Source organism: Ostrea edulis, chromosome 10 (genome assembly GCF_947568905.1).
Source record: "Ostrea edulis chromosome 10, xbOstEdul1.1, whole genome shotgun sequence".
Taxonomy (NCBI): domain Eukaryota; kingdom Metazoa; phylum Mollusca; class Bivalvia; order Ostreida; family Ostreidae; genus Ostrea; species Ostrea edulis.
The window spans coordinates 33,706,074-33,732,915 of NC_079173.1; the positions used below are offsets into that span (position 1 = coordinate 33,706,074).

Genomic DNA, 26,842 nt, shown 5'->3' on the forward strand with positions numbered 1-26,842 from the left:
TAACCAAACTCCCCGAGGAAACGGACTTGTAGAAAATGTCTCTGCACTAGCCTGTCTCCCTAATAAAAATATTGGATCAATAATTCGCTTGAATTTTAAACACCTACGATAGAATTCTCACAATATGAAAGGCAAAATTTGAGTGTGATTTGTTTTGCCAATTATTGCAATGCTTTTAAAATATCTCTATGTCTTTTAAATCATGCTTTCAATGTTTATGTTTCATTTGCGGATCTGTAAAATAATTCATAATAACAGTGGGCTAGTATACTTATTCTGTCGAATTTTCTAGCCAGTAAGGCTTGTGTCGCAACCGATACATAGAGATTTTATTTTCTGAAGAAGAAATTGGACCTCAGTGCATGAATTGATGATAAAATCAAACACCAAAATATATGCGTCCATCCCCTATTAAAACTTTATTTGTGTCAACTTGAAATGTATAAATCGGTTATTTTTTCTATCTTCTACCTTTGAGTATCAAAATATGGACGTCACCCCTGTCTGTCTAAGAAAGAAGATATAGACACGGGGAGCCAGCAGCATTATCAGACAAGATTGGATGAAGTTAAAAAATGCATTGTTTATTCCTGAAGTATATTGCAGCAGTGATGTTTTGGGGTTTTTTAATTAAGACACCTTTTCCGAAACAGAAATTTACCGTATAGTTAAACGCTATTTATACACGAATAGTTCTGAAAAGGGAAGTACTAGTAATTCATTAAAAAAAATCTTGATTAGACCGCGAATGACTGGAAATAATTAGTTTTTAAGGGGTTTCTTCCTTATGATAACTTATGACAACTTCAACTAGGTGAATTTAAAACATAATTTACACTTGTGTGTACTAAAGTACTATCAGTTTTACGCAGGATCTCCTTATCATAATATATAGTAAAATCAAAACCAATGGGAAATTCCGGGGGATTTGTCCGCTCAGCCCTCACTAGGGTTCCGCTCTGAACCCACTAGGGAGGAGAGGAGACTAAAGACGGCCCAAGACCTACCTCTAAGATATTTTCTACACCCCCCTTCACTGAAATCCTGGATCCGCCCATGAAATATTTTGCTACTTTTAGATGATCTGTCGATTTGAATGAATGGACAACCAACAAGCGGTCCACTCGTTATTTAGCTTCCCTAAGTACCGCCAACTGCTTTACGCAATATGGATATTTGAACTTGAAACTCTACAACAGAATTGATAAGGAAATGAAGCTATTGAGTGTAAATTAATAGAATGTTAATTGATTAGGTCTGTTCTCTTTTCCTCAGATCTATATTATTATGTTGTCTCTGTAGAATAAGGTGTGCACAGCAGGCAAGATTTTATAATTCACCATTAAAAGTATATATGATAGATTCTTACATGGTAATGATATCAATACTACGATATTCCGTGAATAAAACGCTATATAATACGCATAGAAAAAAATCTACAGCTTTAGAGATATCAATGAAAATAAATTTCAAATCACAGTCTGTCTTATGAAACACTTTTTTTCAGAGTGAGCCAAGCGCTGACCACGTGACACGTGCTATTTCCCCAAAAATTATTGGATCTGTACATGTCTAACTATCCTTTTGGTGTTTTACACCTGATCTAGCCTAATGAATTTTCTCGGATATGTCCTTATTCCTATACCTTCAGTCGATGAACTTATCGACGCCTCTGTATTCTTTCCGACCACGTGTGAAGAAGGCGCGCGCAATGCTCCAGAGACGTGTATATATATATATATATATATATATATATATATATATATATATATAGGTAAAAATTAAAAATGAAACACGAAGACGTTTAGTAAAGCTTTAGCGCTTTCATTTCAAATCTTCAGAAACTTTACATTTAGTAACATAGCGACGTTACGTCACAAACAGCGGAACGTTAAAATTAAACAAATCTAGACGTCATTACATACTGACTGTTGAAACGTATTGTTCATTGTGACGTCATAGTAAAGCAAAACAAATTTCGACGTCATAAGACACTGAACGTTAAAACATAGTGTTTACAGTGATGCCATTATAAAGTAATGTGTGAAAACATTTTCATTTACAAATATGATAACGTTAAACTGAATTATTGAGTTTAGGTTTGAACATATTATAGTACTTCGCAATCTGATTAAAATACAGATCTCTCAAATAGCGCACAGCATTACTGGTGATGTTGATATATAGTCCGGCTGGACATGTCATTACTGGTGATGTTGATACATAGTCCAACTGGACATGTCATTACTGGTGATGTTGATACATAGTCCAACTGGACATGTCATTACTGGTGATGTTGATATATAGTCCAGCTGGACACGTCATTACTGGTGATGTTGATATATAGTCCAGCTGGACATGTCATTACTGGTGATGTTGATATAGTTGAAAATGAGGACCTCAAATCGCTGATTATAAAAAGGTCCTAAATATAGAGAGCCTTGGTCTTCCAATTGGTGACATGATCTTGGCAAGATCTGTCGATTCGCTATATCCATGTGAACTCCAAATGATATAAAAGACACTACAGAGTCGTCCACTTCTGCTTCATACTTAGAGATTTATTGAAAATAGATATAAACGGTTAACTAACAACTCAACTTTATGATAAACTGGATGATTTCAGTTTCTTCATCGTCAGCTTCCCATATTTATGTAGCAATCACCTGCATATGGTTCATATCTCTCAACTGATTCGATACGTTCAGCGTATGATCAATTTTTAAATCGAGGCAAGCTACTGACAAACAAGCAAATTCTATGGTCGTTATAACAATCTAGTTTGCCAATATCATTGGATCAAATGCTGTTTTATTTGTTTCTTACCGATTGTTAGGCCGTTCTTGGCACACTGATTTTGACTACGGATTACTTCGTTTGCCTGATAAAGGATACAGGGATCACCGCGGGTGTGACCGGTCGACAGGGGATGCTTACTCCTCCTAGGTACCTGATCCGATCTCTAGTGTGTCCAGGGGTCCGTGTTTGCCCAACTATCTATTTTGTATTGCTTATAGGAGTTATGAGATTGATCACTGTTTGTTATCTACACCTTTCACTAGTCAATATTTCAACCTATTCCTTTCATCTAGGGTGAAATTAAATAGATTTCGTTGCATAACTTCTTTTTATGTATCGCCATTAATCATGTTAGTGTGGAAGCTTCATTTGAGCATTTGCTAATGAATTTGTAGTATACAGACCAACACAAATCCTGCGTAAAATACTCTATAGATTTGAAGATATTCATTCTAATTCATTTCTGAAAATAAAACTTCAGATATTCTACATTCTTTCATATGTTAAAAAAATATTGGAATTTAATTGAGCACAAAAAAATATTTGACTCCAAGGAGGAAATTCGACAGTAGAGATCATGGTTCTGAGTGATGTCGACTGATTCTGACCTTATCGTGTTTTGACCTTCTTATTACAAGGTCAGATATCTGAAACATGTGCATTTTGCAGTTGTATTTGACCACAGGAGTAGAGTTTTATATTTTTTTTCCAAATTTTATCTTGATTTAATTGATAAAACACCAGACTCCTGTGATTTGACATTCAGTTTTCATGGGCGGATTCAACGTAGTTTTGGGTGTATCCTAACCGGTGTGCTATAAAAAAAAAGTTAGACTGCTGCCTCCTTACGATTGTACGTAGTAAAATTAAGACGAACTCATATGTGTTTGAATTACCCTGATTATTTGTTTAAAACTTTTTCAATATCATCGGGAAAATGATTTTCCTTATTAAAGTAAGAGCATGTAATTCATCAATTATACAATGATTAAACGATGTGTTGTTTAACGTCCCAACAAAAATATATCGAGACACTGTGGTCTCTTATAGACAGATTTATGGCCTTGATCCAACACATTGCTTATTTATCGTACTTAAAACTTCAAATAATGCAAAATGGGACCCCAGTTTTTAAAGATACATCAATGCAAGAAATCTTTCATTTAATTTTAGAACCAAACTCGTGGCGACAAACAGTTGCTACTGATCTTAATGACCTTGGCGCGATCTGTCAAATTCATGCCCTACCCATCTCTACGTGTAACATACAACAGTTTTAAATGGTTATTTTTTAATGATACGAATGGTATGTGAATTTTTTTCCCGACAATGCAAAATTGAAAGCGGTGTTCGAAGTTGCGGAAGTCCATTATTTGGATTGCTTCATCTGTCCGAAAATCCTCTGGCTCTTTCTTCACCTGTCCGAAAATCCTCTGGCTCACTTCTTCCCCGTCCGAAAATCCTCTGGCTCACTTCTTTCCCGTCCGAAAATCCTCTGGCCTGCTTCACCCGATCGAATGCTTCACCCGTTTGCTTTACTCGATCCAGATAGAAATCTAGTCGAAATATTTTATTTTCATTTTTAATTGAAATAGATTTTGTACAGTGGCGCTCTATTTATACTGGCACCGTGGTCTTAAACAGCTTGATTTGACATTCAGAGATTCTGGAGCTTATACAACTTTTACTGTGCTCATACACTAACTCAGCCATGTTTGGTTTGAGTACAACTCTGAGCAAGCTCCGAAGCATACTCGAAACACCTTGAGCATGTACTCAATTTTAGTATGATTGATTGATTGAATATTGTTTAACGTCCCTCTCGAGAATATTTCACTCATATGGAGACGTCACCACTGCCGGTGAAGGGCTGCAAAATTAGGCCTATGCTCGGCGCTTACGGCTTTTGAGTAGGGAGGGATCTTTATCGTGCCACAACTGCTGTGACACAGGACCTCGGTTTTTTATTGTCTCATCCGAAGGACCGCCCTATTTAGTCGCCTCTTACGACAAGCAAGGGGGTACTGAAGACCTATTCTAACCCGGATCCCCACGGGCCACTTTTGAGTATGAGTAAGATTTAGAGCACAGAGTGCGAGTATGAAAACGTGCTCAAGTAAATGCAACTTGGAATGCAGAATCTCTGATTCAACTGTTTAAAAGACTACGGTGCCAAGACGCGCCACGGTAAAATATCATATGGAGAGTCAAAGCCAAAAAAAAAAAAAAAAAAAAAAAAAAAAAAGAATAATAAAAACGAGTTATTGAAACCTAAAAATTGAGATATATATGAAACTAAGTCATTTTACGTAGGTGACAATCAAAGTAATCTCTTGGACACACAAAATACGTTAACTTCATTTCCGAAGGAGTATAAAGAAAATGAGTCTGACTCTCTGAAATTTAAAGAGACGATATGACAGCAAGCAAATGATTAATTTTTCTGCAATAAATGGTTTCGGAGAATAGACGTCTCGTACATAATTAGGTGACAGAAAGTAATTTCAGGGAAGGAAGCAATTTCACACCCACACAATGCTCTTCGGCAATCCAGTAAAAAAAATAGACATATTTTATGGGATTTATTTTGGAACACCCATTACACATTGAAAGCCACCCAATGCATACTTTCTTCAGTTAATTATTTATTCTAACAGCATAGGCAAATTACTTACTAATAGCTTTAAGGACTTAAGGACAAAACGACAGACATATGATCATGCATACTGCTCATGCCATATATATATATATATATATATATATATATATATATATATATATATATATATATATATAAAGTTTTGCATTTTATGGAGCGTTTAAAATGCAAAACTTTAAATTATATGATTTATAAACATTTTATAAATCTGTTTAATTTGATTGTTAACACATATGTCAGAAGTCAACTGCTATGTAAACAAACTTGTCATTATTATTGTACATATTGTATATATTTTATCTGCACAGACCAAAAGTCGGCTGTGTTTTTATTTTATTTTTTTATTTTCTCATGTATTATTTCATAACGTTGTATCATGAAGTCATAATGATCTTTGTGAAAGCGTCAATACAATCCGTCAGGTTTGACGTAATAGTTAAATCTATAACGTGCAACTAAGCGATAATGCCATAACTCTTAAAAATGAAACCGGTTGAGTTATTTTCGGCGTTCTAATTTTTCTTTATTATATATATATATATATATATATATATATATATATATATATATATGACTCTAAAGTGCGAGGGCCGCTCCAAAGTCCGATGGTGCAGAGTTCAATAACATTTGTGGCGTCATATCATTGTGACGTCATTTTTAACGTCTTTCAGATAAAAACCGAAGAAATGTTACATGGACAACAGCAACGGCAAGGTTTACACTGTTGAGGATAGTGAGAACGGTAAAGTACATTTGTTGTCAAACTATCTACTTCGCCCAAAAATTCTTTATAATACGGGACTTTCGAGATACGGATCCACTCGACTTTTATCGCGCGTTGAACGTCATTTGTAGGGCATGTCACTTCCGGATTACAATAACAACTAAGTAAACAAGCATGGAATTCTTCAATTGCTATCAAATTCCTGCATTTAAATGCTATCTTTGAAAGAAAGGAATTCTACAACCATTTTCCTATAAAATGCATTTGATTAGAATATGGTAGTTGGTGAGAGAAATAAATCTAGGGAATATCTTGAGGATATCGGTAAAACCTCACGCCTTACATCTAATGATACGCGTCTAAATGCACCTTTTCCCCGCCATCTAATTTACACACAGGCCACTAATCACCAATAGTGACTCGAATCGTCATCGTGGGACTGCGCATAGCTCTTTACGGACCGTCTGCTAGCGAAACACCATTTGTATCGTTGTCAACTTTGCCCTACAATTGGTTATTATCACGTGACCGTGGTGTGTAAATGTCAAATATAATCGGTCGTTCCGGCACATCCCGAAAGTTCCGTATTCGTGATCACTTATTACTTTGACGTACACGTATTCCTGGGGTATGCTATAATACAAAATATTCTATATGATTTCGCGCTGGAAAATTTGGTGTTTAATAACACTACAACTAGATGGTAATGAAATAAGTTTTTATTCTTATTTTTTGTGTATGGATTTTGCACTGATAATTTGGTGAAACAACACACAGTTGGTTCAGTCTGTACCAAAACACTGTGCCGTTTACAAACCAATGGATTTCGGCGTGTCACACCATTGCACTTTGGCGCATGAGTGAGGATCATCGTACTCTGGCGTGTCACACCATCGGGGTTTGGCGCAGACCATCGCACTTTGGAGTCTTACATATATATATATATATATATATATATATATATATATATATATAAAGTCAAACAATAAAATAAAATCCAGTACTCAAACTTTTATCTACAGCGCTTTCGCCCTGCGGGCTCTTCAGTAGATTTTTAAACAATGTAAACCACCCGGACCTTAAACTGCGCCAAATCGTTCTTGTTCAACACAAATACTTAGTAATTTCCTAGATATTATGCTAAACTCCATCTGCAATGTTCCGAGTTATATTCGGGACGACATGGATTTCTTAAACCATATTCCTAAAGTCGTTTAAGAAAATACAAAATTGATGAGTTTTGATGTCACAAATTTGTATACAAATATCCCACACAACTTGGTATAGAAGCCATTTCCTTCTGGATTGATAAACATCAAGGTGTATTGCAATCAAGATTTTCAAAGAAATTTATCCTGGAAGGAATCAAAATAGTTTTGGAAAATAATCATTTCTTTTTTTAAAACAAATACTTTTTTCAAACGAAAGGAACAGCCATGGGGACAAAAGTCTTACGCAACTTTAGTTTTGGGCTTTCTTGAGGAGAAACTATTTACAGAATGCAAAACAGTTTTTGGAGAAGAATTTGGCCTGTATATTGAGAATCAATGGAAACGCTATTTGGATGATTGCTTTATTTTTTTGGGACCAAATCATTACAAGATCCACAATATTCCCACAACATGCTGAATCACCTACACAATAATGGGGTTTATCCAATGTGGATAAACCTGGTTATTTTGTGCAGGTGGTAACAGACTACTAATTTTACCCCTATTTTATTGACCACGCAAGTAGTGCCAATTTATAAATAGAGGTTTTTTCTCAAAAATTCTTGGGGATGTCTGTGGGATGGAATTGTGTTATTCTAGGGCATAGATGAAAAGGAGAGGGTCTGGAAAAAAAAATAAAAATATAATAATGGGAAATTCTGCTCTTAAGTGTGTAGTAGGAAGGGTGTAAATAGGCCATTGTTTACCTGCTTCTCAAAGGGAAAGGGAAATATGCAGGGTAGGAGTTACTTGCGGTGTCATAACAGGACTTGTGTGCGGTGAATTTTCCTGAGATTCACAAATATTTTTGGACTTGAATTGCTCTAAGTCTGTGCCAAATTTCAGGTAAGTTGAGGCGGTGGAATTTTTTATATTAATTTTTACGTTATAAAGGAATGTATAGGAAAATAATTGGTAGTCTGTGTCCACGTCATATTCAAAGATGCATAACTCTTACTGTTGTAATTTAATTTAGATCGGATTCAGTATACTAGCTTCACTTCCTTTAATGTGCGCATGTCATCTAGCATGTCGTAGTTTGACAGGTGCAGACGCACAATTATTTTTGTCCCCCACCGCAATGCGAAAGGGGACATAGAAATACCGGTGTCCGTGCGTGCGTCTGTTCGTCTCACTTCACTTTGTGGACGCAACTCCATGTGTAGTTGATCATATTACGCTGCTCAATGGATTTTCTTTTTGGGGGATCAAGCTAAATAAGTTTATTAGACGGCATAAAACCCTTCTCTGTAACTCACGCGTTAACGCTCCACACTAAAATTACCGATTTTAGAGCGGGATTTTACTATGGAGCGTTGCCTGGAATGTCTTGATGTTAGATGCTATATTAGCATGATGGTGATACTTTAATTTCGTAAATAATTTTGATAATTAGGGCACATGTTTTGTTAAAATTTTGATAGGCTATATATATATATATATATATATATATATATATATATATACATGTACATATGAAAGAGAAACAAATGAATTAAAAGAGAAATGGTTTAACGGAATAAGCCGCATGAAGAATACGACATTGTTCATAAATCTCTCCATATTTTAGGCAATTTCCGTGATATTAGAATTCATAGAAAATTTTTCTTGTCAGTTTTAAATTAATCTTTTATATAGAGGATACGAACCCGATGTGTATTTTGGTATCGTAATATATACTCGGGATTTTATTACCCCAAAACGTATACGCAACGCGTTGCATATAACAGTATATACAAGTGTAGTCATGAATTCATTCCACTTAGATATGCATGAAAAGATATCTTGTTCAGTAATGTCTTGAAATGTAGAGCATGTAATTCTTATTTGTTTACTATTTTTGAATGAAGGGCAATAACTCTAAAAAGAAAACACAACTTGCTGGTGGTGGATCCAAGCCTTGTTTTTTATTATTATTATCTATTTAAAATAATTTCGGAGTTCTTATTTTGTTATATGGACAAGATCAACAATAAAAAAATATATATATAAACCATCTAAGATGAAACAGCACCCCCCCCCCCCTCCAATGAAATTGGATTATATAGTACAACTCATCATGTTTTTTCCCCCATTATTATCTATATCATTTCCTGATAGTTTTTCAAACTTTGTCCCTTTGGATTAGGAAAATAATTTACTGTTTCTTTAAATAAAAGAATTTTGAATAGAATTTTGGAAGGGTCCATTAAACAGACCCAGGTTAGAAGTTTTCGGCCTCTCATGGACTCTATAAAAATGAATTGATCATGTACATATGCATTGCTGTAACCCTCTCTAGATTTCCCACTGACATTATATCAACAAAAACATTTGAAGATACACATTTTCAGTTAGTAAAAAATATCAATTTTTTATTTGAATTCCCAATTTTTGATTTACATGTATGGTTAGATCCTATTAGGTTCTAACATGACGATTTTTGTCCAACCCAAATTGTATTTCAATTATATGACACAACTATTTCCGATATGCCAGGGAGTGGTCCCAAACACTTCCGCTGTTGCAACTGTCCACGGAGAGTAAAACCAAAACACAGGTTCCGAATTTCAAAGAAATGATCACCATTCTGATCATGATTTTTTGTGCAATAGATGCCAGTGTATGTGTTACTCCCGTATTAAACAGAAGAAGATTAAGTCTGTTAAGACAGTCTAGCACCATCATCATCAGCAGCAGTTCTTCCAATTAGTCCCCCTTCTATATCACTGCCATTCCCATGTACATCAAGAGGGCACGCTTCATCTTGTATCTGCAAGCGACCAGGTCCAAAGCTAGATGTAGTCAGCGACCAGGTCCAAAGCTAGATGTAGTCAGCGACCAGGTCCAAAGCTAGATGTAGTCAGCGACCAGGTCCAAAGCTAGATGTAGTCAGCGACCAGGTCCAAAGCTAGTTGTAGTCAGCGACCAGGTCCAAAGCTAGTTGTAGTCCCAGTAGGAGTAAGACACCAAATCTGTAGAATATGGAAACTTGTGCTAGATAAGAGACTTGTTACCATTTTGACCAGTGACACATTTGTTGAAAATAAAAAGGGTATATATTAGATTGAATTTAGCAGGAAAAAAACCCACTTTAATATCACATTTGATTATCATTATGATACTGAATCGGTAAATGAAGAAACATGATTTGTTATATCCTGTATAAATCTATATGGTACTTCTAATGTTGTGAAGATTCATCTAACTAAATATATTTTTAATGCAACAGGAATTAAAATATATTTCTGACATGAAGAGCAACACCTATGTGTATATGTATATATGTATGTGTGTGTGTATAGGATTGAGTATGTGTTTAGCAGTGTTTTGTCTGTCTTAATCATCTCTCTCTCTCTCTCTCTCTCTCTCTATGTATAGGATTGAGTATGTGTTTAGCAGTGTTTTGTCTGTCTTAATCATCTCTCTCTCTCTCTCTCTCTCTCTCTCTCTCTCTCTGTGTATGTATAGGACCTCCCCAGTTAGTCGCCTTCTACGACAAGCAAGGGGTACTGATGACCTATTCTAACCCGGATCACCACGGGATCACATATGTATAGAAATTGATTTTGGCCTATAATCTGATAATAAATCCTGCAAGACTGTACATAGCAGCTCATTTAATATGTTGTCAGTCAAAAATGTACTGCACAAAACCTTAGAATTGTAGATTATAATACTTCAGTATCTTAACATGAGTAATACGCATATGACTGAACAATTATAGATATACAGTAAACTTTTATATGCATTTTTCGTATCCTATTTCAGAGTTAAATAATAGATCGGTAAAGTTGGCTACTAGTAACCAGCTACTAGTAACTGGCTACTTAAAAAGAGAAAAGTTGGCTACTAGTAGCCAGCTACTTGAACCAGGAAAAGTTAGCTACTAGTAGCCAGTTACTAGTAGCCAGCTACTAAAAGTAAAAAAAGTTAGCTACTCGTAGCCAGCTACTACAAAATATAAAAGTTATAATTACTGATAGCTCGCTACCAGATAAAGGTTAATGAGTTTGAAAATTATTATCTATCAGATTTATTTCTAAAGAGGACGAGGAGTCGTATGAAATTTCATGCTAAATTATCCCCAATTACATAGCGTTGCAATGCAAAATACGAATAAACTTTTTCAACTGAGTGTTTACTTTAAAAGTGAAAAGGATTGAATTCAGACCTTCAATCATTTGATATACCATCCATTTTGAGATATCTGCTACTTTTACAATTTGATTCGAGTTACCCTGAAATTTCAACATAAGTGTACCGTAAGAAATTTTATGTTTGTATTAGATATCTGATGAATTTACGACTATACATATGGCAAGAAGTGATAGATGGTGTTTTGGTACGCCATGAATTTTCAGATATCGCTCTTTAGGAAATCAGTTACTTATACATTTTGATTATCGGTACAATGAAATTTCAAGATCCGTGTGAATACCTTAAGGAACTCCGTGTTCATATCATATATTTAACTATTTAACTAACTTACATCGATACGTATGGCGAGTAGTGATATTGGGTATCGTGATATGTCATCAATTTTCAGATATCACGCTTAAGGAAGTCAGCTACATATACATGTACCTTTTCATGGCAGGTAACATGAAATTTCAAGTTTTTCGCAAATATCTTAAGGAACTCTGAGTTTGTATTAGATATCTGACTAATTTACAATTATCAAAGTGAAGAAGAGTGATATTAGGTGTCTTGACATGCCATGAATTTCCAGATATTACGCTTAAGGAAGTCAGCTAAATATACCTTTTGATGGCAGGTAAACTGAAATTTCAAGTTTTTCATAAATATCTTAAGGAACTCTGAGTTTGTATCAAATATCTGACTAATTTACAACTACCCACGTGAAGAGGTGTGATATTAAGTATCTTGATGTGCCAACAATTTTCGGATATCATACTTAACGAAGTCAGCTACTTATACCTTTTGATTCCAGCTAACCTGAAATTTCAAGTTTTTCATAAATATCTTAAAGAACTTCTTGTTTGTATTAGATATCTGACTAATTTACAACTATCCATGTGAAGTGGAATAGTATTAGGTATCTTGATATGCCATCAATTTCAGATATCACCCTTAAGGAAGTCAGCTACTTATACCTTTTGATTGCAGGTAAACTGAAATTTCAAGTGTTTATTATATATTTTGAGGATTTCCGTTTTTGTTTTAGATATCTGATGAAATTACCAATGCAAATGTGACAAGGAGTTATATTAGGTATCTTGGTATGCCTTCAATTTTCAGATATCACGCTTAAGGAAGTCAGCTACTTTTTGACATTTCATTTCAAGACAAGACACTGAATGCCATCAAATTTTAGATATCACACTTAAGGAAGTCAGCTACTTATACCTTTTGATTGCAGGTAAACTGAAATTTAAAGCTGTTAGAAAATGTTTTAAGGAGCTCCGTGTTTGTTTTAGATAATCTGATTAATTTCCCAATGCACACATGACAAGATGTGATATTAGGTATCTTAATATGCCATCAATTTTCATATATCACGTTCATGGAAGTCAGCGTCTTATACCATTTGATTCTAGGTAGCCTAAAATTTCAGGTTTTTCGCAAATATCTTAAGGAACTCTGTCTTTGTATTAGATATCTGACTAATTTACAATTATCAAAGTGAAGAGGAATATTAGGTATATTAATATGCCATCAATTTTCAGATATCACCCTTAAGGAAGTCAGCTACTTATACCTTTTGGTTGCAGGTAACCTGAAATTTCAAGTTTTTCATAAATATCTCAAGGAACTCTGTGTTTGTACTAGAAATCTGACTAATTTACAATTATCCACGTGAAGAAGACTGATATTAGGTGTCTTGATATACCATCAATTTTCAGATATCGTGTTTAAGGAAGTTAGCTACTTATACCTTTTGATTCCAGCTAAACTGAAATTTCAAGTTTTATCAAATATTTTAATGAACTCCATGTTTGTTTTAAATATCTGATTAATTTACCAATGCACATATGACAAAATTTGATATTAGGTATCTTGATATGCCATCAATTTTCAGATATCACGCTTAAGGAAGTCAGGTACTTATACTTTTTGATGGCAGGTAAACTGAAATTTCAAGTTTTTCATAAATATCTTAAGGAACTCTGAGTTTGTATTAGATATCTGACTAATTTATAACTACGCATGTGAAGAGGTAAGATATTAGGTATCTTGATATGCCAACAATTTTCGGATATCATACTTAACGAAGTCAGCTACTTATACCTTTTGATTCCACCTAACCTGAAATTTCAAGTTTTTCATAATTATCTTAAAGAACTCCTTGTTTGTATTAGATATCTGACAAATTTACAACTATTCATGTGAAGTGGAATGGTATTATGTATCTTGATATGCCATCAATTTTCAGATATCACCCTTAAGGAAGTCAGCTACTTATACCTTTTGATTCCAGCTAACCTGAAATTTCAAGGTTTTCATAAATATCTTAAAGAACTCCTTGTTTGTATTAGATATCTGACTAATTTACAACTATCCATGTGAAGTGGAATGGTATTAGGTATCTTGATATGCCATCAATTTTCAGATATCACCCTTAAGGAAGTCAGCTACTTGTAGAATTTGATTGCAGGTAAACTGAAATTTCAAGTGTTTATTATATATTTTGAGGATTTCCGTTTTTGTTTTAGATATCTGATGAAATTACCAATGCAAATGTGACAAGGAGTTATATTAGGTATCTTGGTATGCCTTCAATTTTCAGATATCACACTTAAGGAAGTCAGCTACTTGTACATTTTGATTACATGTAACCTGAAATTTCAAGTTTTCAGAAAATATTTTAAGGAGCTCCGTGTTTGTTTTAGATAATCTGATTAATTTCCCAATGCACACATGACAAGATGTGATATTAGGTATTTTGATATGCCATCAATTTTCAGATATCACGTTTAAGGAAGTCAGCTACTTATACCATTTGATTCTAGGTAGCCTGAAAATTCAAGTTTTCCGCACATATCTTAAGGAACTTTGCGTTTGTATTAGCTATATCATTAATTTACCATCTCACATATGACAAGGAGTGATATTAAGTATCTTATTATGCCATCAATTTTCAGATATCACGCTTAAGGAAGTTAGCTACTTAGACCTTTTGATTCCTGGTTACCTGAAATTTCAAATGTTTGTAGATATCTTTTAAGGAACTGTGTGTTTGTATTAGATATCAGACTAATCATCTACTATCAACCTGAAGAGAAGTGATATTAGGTATCTTGATATGCCATCAATCTTCAGATAGATATGTTAGATATCTGACTACTTTATCTTTGCCGATATTACAGGGCTTTATATGAAGTGTCTTGATATGCAATCAATTTTGAGATATCACGTTCGACGAAGCCAGCTACTTATACCTTTTGATTCCAGACATCATGAAATTTAAAGTGTTTTGTATATAGCTTAAGGAACTCTGTGTTTCTGTTAGATCTCTGACTAGTAAACTACTATTCACGTGAAGAGGTATGATAATAGGTATAAAGATACCTAATATAACTCCTCTTCATGTGGATAGTTGTAAGTCAGTCAGATATCTAATACAAAAGCAGAGGTACTTAAGATATTTAGGAAAAAAGTTGGAATTTCAGGTGTCCAGGAATCAAAAGGTATATGTAGCTGACTTCCTAAAGGGTGATATCTGAAAATTGATGGCATATCAAGATCCCTAATATCACTCCTCTTCACGTGGATAGTTCGAACTTAGTCAGATATCGAATACAAACGCAGAGTTACTTAAGATATTTACGGAAAACTTGAAATTTTAGGTTAAATGCAATCAAAAGGTATAAGTTGCTGACTTCCTTAAACGTAATATCTCAGAATTGATGGCATATCAAGATATCTAATATAACTCCTTGTCATATGTGTACTGGTAAATTAATACGATATCTGATACAAACACAGATTTCTTAGAATATTTGCTAAAAGCTTTAAATTTTAAGCTTCTTGGAATCAAAAGATATAAGTAACTGACTTCTTTATGCGTGATATCTGAAAATTGGTGGCATATTAAGATACTTAATCTCACTACTTGTCGTATGTAAGATGGTAAATTAATGAGATTTATAATACAAAGACAGAGTTCCTTTAGATATTTGCGAAAAGCCTGAAATTTTAGGCTACATGGAATCAAAAGATATAAGTAGCTGACTTCCTTATGGTTGATATCTGAAAATTAATGGCATATTAATATACCTAATATTCCTCTTCACGTGGATATTTGTAAATTAGTCAGATATCTAATACAAAGACAGAGTTCCTTAAGATATTTGCGAAAAGCCTGAAATTTTTGGCTACCTAGAATCAAATGGTATAAGACGCTGACTTCCATAAACGTGATATATGAAAATTGATGGCATATTAAGATACCTAATATCACATCTTGTTATGTGTGTATTGGGAAATTAATCAGATATCTAAAACAAACACGGAGCTCCTTAAAATATTTTCTAACAGCTTTAAATTTCAGTTTACCTGCAATCAAAAGGTATAAGTAGCTGACTTCCTTAAGTGTGATATCTAAAATTTGATGGCATATTAAGATACCTGATATCACTCCACTTCACATGGATAGTTGTAAATTAGTCAGATAGCTAGTACAAACAAGGAGTTCTTTAAGATATTTATGAAAAACTTGAAATTTCAGGTTAGCTGAAATCAAAAGGTATAAGTATCTGACTTCCTTAAACAAGATATCTGAAAATTGATGGTATATCAAGACACCTAATATCAGTCTTCTTCACGTGGATAATTGTAAATTAGTCAGATATCTAGTACAAACACAGAGTTCCTTGAGATATTTATGAAAAACTTGAAATTTCAGGTTACCTGCAACCAAAAGGTATAAGTAGCTGACTTCCTTAAGGGTGATATCTGAAAATTGATGGCATGTCAAGATACCTAGTACCACTCCACTTCACATGGATAGTTGTAAACTAGTCAGATATCTAATACAAACAAGGAGTTCTTTAAGATATTTATGAAAAACTTGAAATTTCAGGTTAGCTGGAATCAAAAGGTATAAGTAGCTGACTTCCTTAAGGGTGATATCTGAAAATTGATGGCATATCAAGATACATAATACCATTCCACTTCACATGGATAGTTGTAAATTAATCAGATATCTAATACAAACAAGGAGTTCTTTAAGATATTTATGAAAAACTTCATATTTCAGGATACCAGGAATCAAAGGGTATAAGTAGCTGACTTCCTTAAGCGTGATATCTGGAAATTGATGGCAAGTCAAGATACCTAATATCACTCTTCTTTACTTTGATAATTGTAAATTAGTCAGATATCTAATACAAACTCAGAGTTCCTTAAAATATTGGTAGAAAACTTCAAATTTCGTGTTACCTGCAATCAAAAGGTATAAGTAGCTGACTTCCTTAAGGGTGATATCTGAAAATTGATGGCATATCAAGATACCTAATACCATTCCACTTCACATGGATAGTTGTAAATTAGTCAGATATCTAATACAAACAAGGAGTTCTTTAAGATATTTATGAAAAACTTGAAATTTCAGGTTAGCTGGAATCAAAAGGTATAAGTAGCTGACTTCGTTAAGTATGATATCCGAAAATTGTTGGCACATCAAGATACTTAATATCACACCTCTTCACGTGGGTAGTTGTAAATTAGTCAGATATTTAATACAAACTCGGAGTTCCTTATGATATTTATGAAAAACTTGAAATTTCAAGTTACCTGTAATCAAAAGGTATAAGTAGCTGACTTCCTTAAGGGCGATATCTGAATATTGATGACATATCAAGATACCTAGTACCACTCCACTTCACATGCATAGTTGTAAATTAGTCAGATATCTAATACAAACTCAGAGTTCCTTAAGATATTTATGAAAAACTTGAAATTTCAAGTTACCTGTAATCAAAAGGTATAAGTAGCTGACTTCCTTAAGCGTGATATCTGGAAATTTATGGCATGTCAAGATACTAATTATCACTCTTCTTCACTTTGATAATTGTAAATTCGTCAGATATCTAATACAAACTCAGAGTTCCTTAAAATATTGGTAGAAAACTTCAAATTGCATGGTACATGCAATCAAAAGGTATAAGTAGCTGGCGTCCTTAAGGGTGATATCTGAAAATTGATGGCATATCAAGATACCTAATACCATTCCACTTCACATGGATAGTTGTAAATTTCTCAGATATCTAATACAAACAAGGAGTTCTTTAAGATATTTATGAAAAACTTGAAATTTCAAGTTACCTGTAATCAAAAGGTATAAGTAGCTGACTTCCTTAAGGGTGATATCTGAATATTGATGACATATCAAGATACCTAGTACCACTCCACTTCACATGCATAGTTGTAAATTAGTCAGATATCTAATACAAACTCAGAGTTCCTTAAGATATTTATGAAAAACTTGAAATTTCAAGTTACCTGTAATCAAAAGGTATAAGTAGCTGACTTCCTTAAGCGTGATATCTGGAAATTTATGGCATGTCAAGATACTAATTATCACTCTTCTTCACTTTGATAATTGTAAATTCGTCAGATATCTAATACAAACTCAGAGTTCCTTAAAATATTGGTAGAAAACTTCAAATTGCATGGTACATGCAATCAAAAGGTATAAGTAGCTGGCGTCCTTAAGGGTGATATCTGAAAATTGATGGCATATCAAGATACCTAATACCATTCCACTTCACATGGATAGTTGTAAATTTCTCAGATATCTAATACAAACAAGGAGTTCTTTAAGATATTTATGAAAAACTAGAAATTTCAGGTTAGCTGGAATCAAAAGGTATAAGTAGCTGACTTCGTCAAGTATGATATCCGAAAGTTGTTGGCATATCAAGATACCTAATATCACACCTCTTCACGTGGGTAGTTGTAAATTAATCAGATATCTAATACAAACTCAGAGTTCCTTAAGATATTTATGAAAAACTTGAAATTTCAGTTTACCTGCCATCAAAAGGTATATGTAGCTGACTTCCTCAAGCGTGATATCTGAAAATTGATGGCATATAAAGATACCTAATATCTGATTTTGTCATATGTGCATTGGTAAATTAATTAGATATTTAAAAGAAAGACGGAGTTCCTTAAAATATTTTCTAAAAACTTTAATTTTCAGGTTACCTGCAATCAAAAGGTATAAGTAGCTGATTTCCTTAAGCGTGATATCTCAAAATTAATGGCTTATCAAGATACCTAGTACCACTCCACTTCACATGGATAGCTGTAAACTAATCAGCTATCTAATACAAGCACAGAGTTCTTTAAGATATTTATGATAAACTTGAAATTTTAGGATACCAGGAATCAAAAGGTATAAGTAGCTGACTTCCTTAAGCGTAATATCTGGAAATTCATGGCATGTCAAGACACCTAATATCACTCTTCTTCACTTTGATAATTGTAAATTAGTCAGATATCTAATACAAACTCAGAGTTCCTTAAGATATTTGCGAAAAACTTGAAATTTCATGTTACCTGCCATGAAAAGGTACATGTATATGTAGCTGACTTCCTTAAGCGTGATATCTGAAAATTGATGACATATCACGATACCCAATATCACTACTCGCCATACGTATCGATGTAAGTTAGTTAAATAGTTAAATATATGATATGAACACGGAGTTCCTTAAGGTATTCACACGGATCTTGAAATTTCATTGTACCGATAATCAAAATGTATAAGTAACTGATTTCCTAAAGAGCGATATCTGAAAATTCATGGCGTACCAAAACACCATCTATCACTTCTTGCCATATGTATAGTCGTAAATTCATCAGATATCTAATACAAACATAAAATTTCTTACGGTACACTTATGTTGAAATTTCAGGGTAACTCGAATCAAATTGTAAAAGTAGCAGATATCTCAAAATGGATGGTATATCAAATGATTGAAGGTCTGAATTCAATCCTTTTCACTTTTAAAGTAAACACTCAGTTGAAAAAGTTTATTCGTATTTTGCATTGCAACGCTATGTAATTGGGGATAATTGAGCATGAAATTTCATACGACTCCTCGTCCTCTTTAGAAATAAATCTGATAGATAATAATTTTCAAACTCATTAACCTTTATCTGGTAGCGAGCTATCAGTAATTATAACTTTTATATTTTGTAGTAGCTGGCTACGAGTAGCTAACTTTTTTTACTTTTAGTAGCTGGCTACTAGTAGCTAACTTTTCCTGGTTCAAGTAGCTGGCTACTAGTAGCCAACTTTTCTCTTTTTAAGTAGCCAGTTACTAGTAGCTGGTTACTAGTAGCCAACTTTACCGATCTTGAAATAATACCGATTTCTGATCCCCTATATATGGTAAGCGGTAAATGTCGTACGGCCGATAACCGAAAGTCCCGGATAGCGATTTTTTCGAGATTTCTCTCTTAATGCTGCATATAATAACACATGCAGAGGTTTCTGCGGTAACCTAGGTACACAAAAACATAAACTCTGTCTGAGAATTCTTCTACAAAAGTAGCAAACCAGTGTTTTCACATGCCGGAAACCGGTAAATCTAATACGTTTTATAAATGTCGGAACCCAAACACGGTCGAAAACACTGACTGATTTCCACATCCCCTTTGTAAATACTGGATTTTAAGTAATCCTATTCCTCATGTACCATAATATGGTGTGAGTGAATAAAGTAAACTGAACTATTCATGCAAAAAATATTGATTAAGACTACATTTTATGTATCGCTGAGAGAATAAAAAAAAGTCCTAGGTAAATTAATGCATAGAGATCAAACAGGTTTTATAAAAGGAAGATATATTGGAGAAAATATCAGATTGATTTATGACATAATGGAATATACAGAACACAACTAAATGCCTGGACTACTGATACTTATTGACTTTGAAAAGGCTTTTGATACTATCTCATGGAATTTTATATATGACACACTTGATTTTTTTAACTTTGGAACCTCAATCAAAAACTGAATAGAGACTTTTCATAGTAATATTAAATCCTTTGTCATACAGAATGGAATTATGTCTAATTATATCAATCCAGAAAGAGGCTGTAGACAAGGGGAACCTATATCCCCATATGTTTTCCTGTTGTGTGCAGAAATTTTGGGTATTTTAATTCGTAAAAATAAAGATACAAAAGGCATAATAATAGATGGAGAAGAGTACAAGATTTCACAATATGCAGACGATACATCACTTATCTCTGATGGATCACCCGAATCTATAGACGGAATTCTTAAAGAATTAGACTACTTTGCAAGATTATCAGGTCTTAGAATAAATTTTCAAAAAACAAAATTGATATGGATTGGTAGTAAAAAATTCTCAAAAGATGTATATCATCATTCTAGGTGGAAGTTTGAGTGGAATAACAACATTTTTGATCTTTTAGGGATTCAATTTTCATTGGATTTAAATAACATAATCAATCTCAACTATCTACCAAAATCAAATGATATAAAAAAAAGTATTAAATCAATGGAAACGACGAAAATTAACTCCCATTGGTATAGTAACTGTAATTAAAACACTAATTATCCCTAAACTAAATTACTTAATACTTACTTTACCCAATCCACCATCAGAAATTGTAAAAATATTCTAAGATGAAATTGATCTTTTTCTTTGGGGAAGTAAACTCCACAAAATAAAAAAAAAATACTATCATTCAAGATTACAGAGATGGTGGCCTTAGAATGGTTGATTATTCTTAGTTTATTTTAGCATTAAAATCAAGCTGGATAAGAAGATTAATTCATTCAAATTCAAAGTGTGTAAAATTACTTAAAGCACAATTACATACAGGTATTAAAAATTTTTGGTTAATGGTTAACTTTACTGCACAATTATGCAAGAAAATAACAAACAAGTTTTGGATTGACGTCTTTAAAAGTTGGCTTGAAATATGTCATATAGAACAACATACAAATGCAAATATATATCAAGAACACATTTGGTATAACCCAAGAATCACTATGGGCAAATCCTCTGTCTTTCTTAAAAGTTGTTTTTATGCTGGTTTTGTTTTCATAAGTGATTTGTTTGACTTAGATAGGAATTTTTTAAGCCTCGATACCTTTAAAAAACTTCATGTAAAAACAAATTTTGTTGAATATTGTGGTCTGAAACGGGCAGTGATGGACAGTTTTTTGAATAGAAAACAAAATGATACGATGCTTTCCTATGGATCAATTATGCCTAGCTCTATGATAATATTCTACATCAATATGAAAGGATGTAAAGATATGTATGATATTCTCATCGATAGAAAGAAAGAAACAAGTACTTCAATATTAAAATGGAATGAATAAGGATATCATTTCAATTGAAGTGAATGGAGCAAAATTTTTGAACTCCCTTTAAAGTCACACAGGAATCAAAACTTCATTGGTTACAGTTCCAAATTTTACATAGAATAGTTCCCACAAATTCATATCTATATAAACTTAAGATTAAAAAATCCCTAACATGTTGTTTCTGCAATAATGAAATTGAATCAACTGAACATCTATTTTCTGAGTGTTATCTAGTACAGGAGATTTGGAATGGTATTGAAAAGTGGCTTTTATACAAGTTTAGAATATCTTTATCTTTTGACAGAACAACAATATTATTTGGTAAATATAAGAACAAGAATGCTTATAAAGTACAAAATGTTATAACGTTGATAATCAAGAATTATATATTTTCGAGTAAGTACAAAAGCCACCCTTTGCTAAGTACAAGGGCTCTAAAAGCAATTATTGAAGAAAGAATCATAATAAAAAAAAATTATTGTTAAAACAATGTAAATATACAGAGTTTAAAAACAATTGGCAGTATATATGTGATATGTTATAATTTATATGTATTCATTAATATTTCTATTAGAAAACTAATTTTGCTTACTACCCCCCCCCCCCTGAACATGTGCCCCATTTATATCATATTATTATTATTATTATGTATTTTTTTTTTTATTTATTTAACTTTCTCTCCTCTCTTACTTCCTTTCTTTTTTTCTATTCTTTTTTTCTTCTATATTTAAAACTACTTTCACATTAACGCGTGTACATATCTTCTATGGGTGTGTTGGTGTATATACAGGGTATGTACATGTATGTATATGTATGGATATGTGAATATGTATGTAGATGAATATATGATATATTAATTTGATATAAAATGTGATAGTTGAATAAATATTACAAATAAAAAAAAGACTACATTCTATATTTCTATCATTATTTCCACAACACGGAATAATAAAAACTGCTGTGTTTTGTAATCGTGATTTTGTTTTAATCGGAACAAGTAGGTCCCCTTAGTTTAGTAAATTTGTACCTAAATAGCGTGCGCGTACATGTAAAACGATAGTTGAGGATGTCTGTCGGTAATTAGTAATGATTATAACATTAATCATTGATTTCGTTGCCCAGCTCTGGCCACGCGAAGGTTCCCCATTCATCCAGTCATGTTATTTTGAATAAAAATCTAAACTCCGAAAGTAAAGAAACTATACTCCCTAACGTAAATAATGTAACCCAAAAAGTGTGCTTTTACAATATTTTGTCATTTTGATTAAGAAAGAAAAAGGGATTATGATAGTACAGTCTTTAATCGTCTTGATGATGGAATGATAATGTTAAAATTAGTCGTTTCTCTTCGATAGATTACATATAAATTGTATATGACTACTTTAAATCACTCTTCGTATGTATTAGTAGCCTACACTGCATCAAAATATACAGTTTCTCCATCGTCAACTTCCTATATTTATGTACCAATATTCCATTATCACCTGCATATTGTGTTTATATCTCTCAACTTATTCTATACACAAGAGCTTGTTCTGCGTATAGTCAGTTTTTAAATCGAGGCAAGCTACTGACAAACAAGTTGATGGTACAGGGGTTTCAACAATCTCGATTGAAGTCGACATTTCGCAAATTCTATGGTCGTTATAACGATCTATAGTTCGTCAATACAACCTATCATTGGGTCAAATGCTATCTGACATGTTTCATACCGATTGTTAGGCCGTTCTTGGCACACTGATTTCAACTACGGATAACTCCGTTTACCTGATCAGGATACAGGGTTCACGGCAGGTGTGACCAGTCGACAGGGGATGCTTACTCCTTCTAGGCACCTGATCCCACCTCTGGTGTGTCCAGGGGTCCGTGTTTGCCCAACTATCTATTTTGTATTGCTTATAGGAGTTATGAGATTGATCACTGTTTGTTATATTCACCTTTCATCAGTGAGAACATCACAGAACGGTAATAAATCTCACAGATATGCTGCATCATCAGTCAGAGCATCACAGAATGGTTAGACATCTTACAGGTATGCTGCATTATCAGTCAGAACATCACAGAACGGTAAGAAAATCTCACAGATATGCTGCACCATCAGTCAGAGCATCACAGAACGGTACGAAATCTTACAGGTATGCTGCATTATCAGTCAGAACATCACAGAACGGTAAGAAAATTTCACAGATATGCTGTATCATCAGTCAGAACATCACAGAACGGTACGAAATCTTACAGGTATGCTGCAGCATCAGTCAGAACATCACAGAACGGTACGAAATCTTACAGGTATGCTGCAGCATCATTCAGAACATCACAGAACGGTTAGAAATCTGACAGGTATGCTGCAGCATCAGTCAGAACATCACAGAACGGTAAGAAATCTTACAGGTATGCTGCAGCAGTACTGTGGAATAGCTTCCCACAAAATGTTAGGGACACAAGTAATTTTAATCGTTTCAAATCCTTACAATCCCATTGGAATGGAAAGGGCTGCAGTTGCAATTCCGGTTGGTAATTTTTTTTTTATCCATACTGCTGCAACAAATCCTGGGTCCGTTCTACAAAATAACTTAGGACAAAGTTGCAAATCTGAAATTGTATTACACAGTTATAAGTTTAAATGAATAAATTAAAACGTGTCTGAGAGACTGAGACTTAATTTTCAGCATTATGTTTTACTATTTTAAATTCGTTGGTCGTAAGTTGTAAGTTCTTTTGACATGCCTCTATCACATCCTCTGACATGCCTCTATCACATCCTCTGACATGCCTCTATCACATCCTCTGACATGCCTCTATCACATCCTCTGACATGCCTCTATTACATCCTCTGACATGCCTCTATCACATCCTCTGACATGCCTCTATCACATCCTCTGACATGCCTCTATCACATCCTCTGACATGCCTCTATCACATCCTCTGACATGCCTCTATCACATCCTCTGACATGCCTCTATCACATCCTCTGACATGCCTCTATCACATCCTCTAACATGCCTCTATTACATCCTCTGCTTTATGCCTTAACAGTGCTTTTGTAAAATGTCTCTTATTGATGTCCAGTGCTGTAATATATGTATGTGTATATATTGTCTGTCATTGATTTTCAGTGCTGCAATATTTGCATATAATGTCTGCTATTGATATTCAGTGCTGTAATATCTGTATATAACGTCTGTTATTAATGTTAAGTGCTGTAATATGTGTATATAATGTGTGTTATTGATGTTCAGTGCTGTAATATGTGTGTGTATAATGTTTGTTATTGATGTTCAGTGCTGTTATATGTGTATATAATGTCTGATATTGATATTCAGTGCTGTAATATGTGTATGTGTATATAATGTCTGTAATTGATGTTCAGTGTTGTAATATGTGTATATAATGTCTGCTATTGATGTTCAGTGCTGTAATATGTGTATGTGTATATAATGTTTGTCATTGATGTTCAGTTCTGTAATATGTGTGTGTGTGTATAAAGTATGTTATTTATTATTATAAGTATGTGACACGGGGTATCCGTTTTTAAAGTCATTTCCGAGGACCCATGACATTCACACCTGATGCCGAGCATTTGGCGATGGAACTGGCGCTACCTGTTTAAAAGACTTAGGTCTGCGCGACCCCGAACGTCCATATGCGATGCGAACGGAAGATCGGGGTTCGAATCCCGGCCGCGACTGTATTTCCTTACATGAATACTAATGAAATTGACATTCAATTTCGTATAACATGAAGTTGGTAACGTGATCAGTCTTTTCTTAAGCATGAATACAATCACCGCCTCAGAAGTCAATTATTTTCACCTGGCTTCTTGCTTATACAATGCAGTGGGGGATTTACAGGCCCGAAAGGCGTTATAGGATTTAATCACGTGACCAACTTCATGTCATATCCAAATAACACTCAAATATGGTATCTTATTTCTTAACTAAACCACAGGGGCCAAGCTCGAGCACGAGTGAGAGTCTTGTACGATTCCTATTTTAATTTTGTGACCAGTAGAGGGCGTTAAACCAAAGCAATAGCAATGGCTACCCATAATGAGGGATTGTGCGTTTTTTATTCGTTACAAAGCAAACAGAGACATTTCATTGTGTGTTGAACCAAAATGTCTTTTAGTTTTAACTGAAGGTCTTTCAGTTGAAAACTTAAACTTTGACAGTTGCTTCGAACTTCAGTACCTCCACGTTTCTCGATCAGCCAATCAGAAACAATGCCGATTTCTCGATAAGCCCCGATTGAAATCATAGAGATAAAATAGGAATCGTACCAGACTCGCTCGTGCAAAGTGTCGTGGGAAAGCGAGACTACTCCTCGATTTTGACGTTGAATACGGTGGATGTGGTAGGTACATATTCTTCGGTTTAAGCGCCGCTCGTGCTATGACCGCGTCCAACCTAAGTTCAGTGGCGTAGCTAGGTTTGCAATATTTGTAAGCAGGGGGTCGGGGGGGGGGGAGACAAAAGATTTTTGCTTGTACCATATAACTTGGTAAAACCCCAAGTCCAAGCTTCATGGTTGGGCAACTGTGCCATTGTATTTCTAATTATTAAACTAATAATTAATTTATCAATGATTGGTAACAATCAAGGAAGAGCGTCACGCTTTCTGAATATGGTGTGTCAGTTACCAGACTTGGTATGGAACACTGAATACTAAAACAAAAATTTTGGTGGCATGGCACCTTCACAATAACCCTTGACTTGTGAAGATGGTGGCTTTGGCGACCAACAGAAACAAGAGATCAGACATACTCTCTCTCTCTCTCTCTCTCTCTCTCTCTCTCTCTCTGTATCTGTTATGCCCCATCACTAACACTTTATGAAAAAAGCGTATGATGTGTACTCACCATCCTTCAGTCAAAAAGTGATACATCCAGCAATCTATCATTTGAAACAAATTTAAAAGACACAGGGACAGTTTTATATCACTCTATCCACAAATCTGATCTGTTTTTGTTCGTCACCCAAATAGTCTGTTTTCTCATTATCATTTTCAGAAATGATATCTAGGAAACGCATGGAAGTATTTTCTATCATACCCGAAAATGTCCAAAAGAATAGTTTTAGTAAGTTCTTAAATCCATTTGAAAAGACATGACAGACACTCTTGAAATACGGATGAAGATATGATAAAT

At 34.0% G+C, this 26,842-nt stretch overlaps 1 long non-coding RNA gene across 1 annotated transcript; it reads left to right on the forward strand.

The window, feature by feature from the left end:
- The first annotated feature begins 7,158 nt into the window (after nt 1-7,158).
- Nucleotides 7,159-25,474, forward strand: LOC130050742 (uncharacterized). Its single transcript, XR_008798996.1, has 2 exons — nt 7,159-8,239; nt 23,644-25,474. It is a non-coding gene; the product is annotated as an uncharacterized LOC130050742 (long non-coding RNA).
- Nucleotides 25,475-26,842: the final 1,368 nt, after the last annotated feature.